Source organism: Ailuropoda melanoleuca, chromosome 2, assembly GCF_002007445.2.
Source record: "Ailuropoda melanoleuca isolate Jingjing chromosome 2, ASM200744v2, whole genome shotgun sequence".
Lineage (NCBI taxonomy): Eukaryota > Metazoa > Chordata > Mammalia > Carnivora > Ursidae > Ailuropoda > Ailuropoda melanoleuca.
In genome coordinates this window covers 147,575,071-147,579,300 of record NC_048219.1, presented here as the reverse complement: position 1 = coordinate 147,579,300, position 4,230 = coordinate 147,575,071, and positions in this window count along the sequence as shown.

Here is a 4,230-nt window from a genome sequence, read left to right as displayed (position 1 = left end):
GTGGTGTATATATTATTCAGCCATCAAAAGGAATGAAATCTTGCCATTTGTAATGACATGGATAGAGCTGGAGTGTATTATGCTAAGCAAAATAAGTCAGTCAGAGAGGGACACCTGTGTGGCTCAGTAGGTTAAGCATCTGCCTTCGGCTCAGGTCATGATCCCAGGGTTGTGGGAACGAGTCCCCATCAGGCTTATTGCTCAACAGGGAGCCTGCTTCTCCCTCTGCCTCTCCACCCTGCTCCTGCTCGCTCGCTCTCTCTGACAAATTGATAAATAAAATCTTAAAAAAAGAAAGGTCAGAGAAAGACAAATACCATATGATTTCACTCATATGTGGAATTTAAGAAACAAAATATGAACATGGGGAAGGAAGGGGAAAAGAAAATAAGATAAAAACAGAGAAGGAGGCAAACCGTAAGTGACTCTTAACTGTAGAAAGAAAGGAGGGTTGCTGGAGGGGAAGTGGACAGGGGGATGGGCTAAATAGGTGATGGGCGCTAAGGAGGGCACTTGTGATGAGCACTGGGTGTTATATGTAAGTGATGAATCACTAAATTCTACTCTTGAAACCAATGCTACACTGTATGTTAACTAACTTGAATTTCAATAAAAACTTGGAAGATAAAAAATAAAATTCATCTTGGGGGAAAAAAGCTAATGGGAGGAAGAAACTTAGTGAAGATTCATATTTTTCTTAATTTTTGGCCTAATTCAAATGGATCAGGACAGAGTTCAGCATTTCCAGGTGAAAAGTAGCTCTGTGAGTCCTTTCCTCAATTATTTTATCAAGACAGTTTTATTCTAGATTTGGTGACGGGGTGCCTCAGTAGTGGAATATAGTGCTATGTGTCTGGGGGCTTCTTCATAAATTTCTCAGTGGAGGCCACCGCTTCTACGTTTTCTTTAAAAACTTAGATTGTGGTTTACTAAATGGCTCTTTAATTAATAATGAGAAAGGCCGCTTTCAAAGCTGCCCTGTGAGTGTTTGCAGAATATATTCAGCCCATATACTTATTTAGGCAAGTGGAGGAACACATTTTTGGGGAGGGGGAACAAAGTGGTATGAATGTTTAAAGCCATGAAGTATACTCAATAATTAGACGTGTTTTTTAAGTTAAAGTAACTATACGTTCAGGGTCAGATTTCCTCTTGCAGTGCGTTTAAAGGAACTGTTATTTTTTTCATCTCAAGAGGGAAGTTTATTCAGACAGCTTTCCAGGTTAACATGGAATGAAGACGGATGACACTTGATGGTAGTGCTGTCTTGATGCAGTTGATGACAAACATCTTGGGGATTCTTAGAAGTCGTGGTAGATAGGTGAGACAGTTTTTTTGTGGTATTCTTTGGTAAAGTGTCTGTCAAAATATGGAGGAAGAAATAGGGATAATCATTAGAAGTCTACACACACCCCCATATTTAATTTTGGAATTGGAACCTATTAAGTGGCAAGCACTGTCCTAGGTTCTTGATATACAGTAGTGACCGAGAACCTCAAGAATCCAGTGGTCTCATACAAGGTCTTTCATGCTTTAGTTTCTTGAGTTTCATGTTCCATCTCATTTCTGTTCAATTTTCTGTATACACCCTGTACTCTGCTCAAACAGCTGAGAATCGCCTAAACTCTTTTATATCTCGAGTCTTTACATGTGCTAATTTCAATGCCTGAAAGACCTTTTTCCCCTTTCCAAATGGGAAGTGACCTTTCCCCATTTCCTACTTGTTCTTCAGGATGCAGCTTCTAGAACCACTTCTTTCTGTATGCCTCAGAGCCACTTAATTGCACTTCCTCTTTTCCAGAAGTGCTATTTCTATAACATTGCTACAATGCTTAGACTTTTCTTCTCTGCCTGAGGATAGGAACTTTCATCTCTCAGACATCAGTGCCTTGTGTGCAGAGCAATGTATGTATCACCTCACTGTTCACAGACACTGCCTTTAATCTCTATTCTTAATTTGTTTCCAAAGAATAGGGGATAAAGTAAAAACCAGAAAGAAAAAGACCATGACCACACTGCTCTTTTTCTTAACCTTATACTTTCTTATTTTTTCTGTAAGTACTTTACTGTACGACTTCTTAATATAAGTATCAGTTATGGCTCCGTCCGCATTGATTTTTCAGTTCCGTTTACTTGTTTGTGTCGTACAAAGTTTCTCAATTTTTATGACCTCACAAAAAAAGTCTCTTTTGCACAAATTCAAACTTTAACGCAAAATGAAAAAGGAAGCATTCAGTGGGTGATAAGGAGCATTAGAGCTATTTCTTTACTACAAGGCTGTTCCTTTACTATTAAGTGGTGAGGGTTATGGTATACGTTTGAAATTTAAGTTCTGTCTCTTCTTTGTGATGGTAAAAATGGATGTAAATTTAGCTTACTCACTAGACCAAGAAAACCCATAATGATAATATTTGTTCATTGAATGAAGATGCTGGAGTTAATGAGGAAAGTTAACTCCTGTTGCCATGCAGTTGAATTGTGAACCAAGGGGTATATGGGCAAGATGAGGTGGACTTAGGAGGATGTAAATACAAGTGTTTAAGGGTGCAGTAGTAGCAGATCTCTCCCTTAGGATTTGTTTTTATTCAGTAATTAGAGAAGTGCTATTGAATAGCAATCATATGCAGAAACAGATTGTTGGTAATTGAGCCATTGAGACAGAATTTCCATTTTAAAAACTTAGAAGGTAACTTGGAAAGCATGAGATAATATTGAATATATTGTGGTGGGATGTGCTTTTAATTTAAGGACTAGGTTTCCCTATGAACAGCTTTGCAGATATTTAAAGATACCTTTTGTCCTGTATGGGTGGAATACAATGGAACCTGACCAGTTAGATGTATACGTAAGTAATTAATATTTTAGAGTTAAATTGGAAAAGTTCTTATAACCTAGACATAAAGAAGACCTTGTGAGAAATCTTATTAAAAAGGTCAAAAAAATGTACCTTCCTCTAAAATGAAATTAAGGTTGGTTGATTATGGAAACTTTTGAAACCGAGCCTTCCCCCTCCCTACCTTCTTCTGTATACAATGGCAGAGAGAATGAGGAGGGGAGTAGATATGATTCTATGTCCTATTTATGAACTTGAATTTTTAGGATTTGGTGACTAATTGGGAGGAAGGGAAAGGAAATTGTCACTTAGCTGGCTTTGTAAGAAATATCTTAGAGGAAGAGGTGGTTTGAGAAGAGGAAATGATGAGTACCAGTTTGGACTTCCCTAGTTCTCAGGGCCTTTGGGGCATCCACATGGATGTTTTTTTCTATAGACATTTGGACGTAAAGATTTGGAACTCTGTAGAGAAGATGAGGCTGAAGTAACAGTCATACTCATAAATGTTAGTTGAAAGTGTGAGGATGGAGATGGTCTTCCAGAGAGAATATTGAGAAAGAAAAGATAAAGAATATTCATTTGTTCATTTAACAAATATGTATTGAGGGTTTTCTCTGTTGGGAAAATGGCAATGAACAGGAGAGATGAAATGCATAAGCAAAGATTAAACTCTACAGAATAATAAATGTTAGGGGGTGGACCGGAGAAGAGAGACAAGGAAAACCAGATAAACGTGGTGTCCCTATAAGTTGAGATTCCAGAACTTAAAGAAGAGGAATTTAGCACTACCAGTTGCTAGACAAATGTCAGGTTAAAGAAGGAAGTGGCCCTGGATTTAACAGCAAGGAAGTCATTGTGTAACTTCAAAAAGTACTATGGAGTAGTGGGAGTGGAAAACCAAATTGTGGGGTGTAAGAGGGATTAATGGAGGGTAAGAATTGTAGGCATCAAGTGTAGACTCATCTATCAAAATAAGTATTAGTAAAAACTTGGCTATGTAGGGAAAGAGAAAGAGAATGGAACTTGAGAGAGAACAGGATAAAGGGAATTTGCCCTATAAGTGTCATAATTTATATTTAAGTGAATCAGTAAAGTAGTTCAGTATGTAGAATTTTTCTTGAAAACCAACTAAATTGGAAATCAATACTATGAATCAAGAAAAAGATGATAGAATCTTGAAACAAAAAAAAAATTACAAATCCTACTCTTTAAGAACCTACATTCTGATGAAAAGGAGCACATTAGAGGATCTTCCTACATACCAACAAAGGAATTTAAAAAAAAAAATTTAAGTAGCATACTGAAATGATCAATCACATCACTTTTCAGTTTATTTGGTTAAGTACAGACCATTATGGACCAGCTTCATCATATAGGGAAATGTATGAGGGATAATA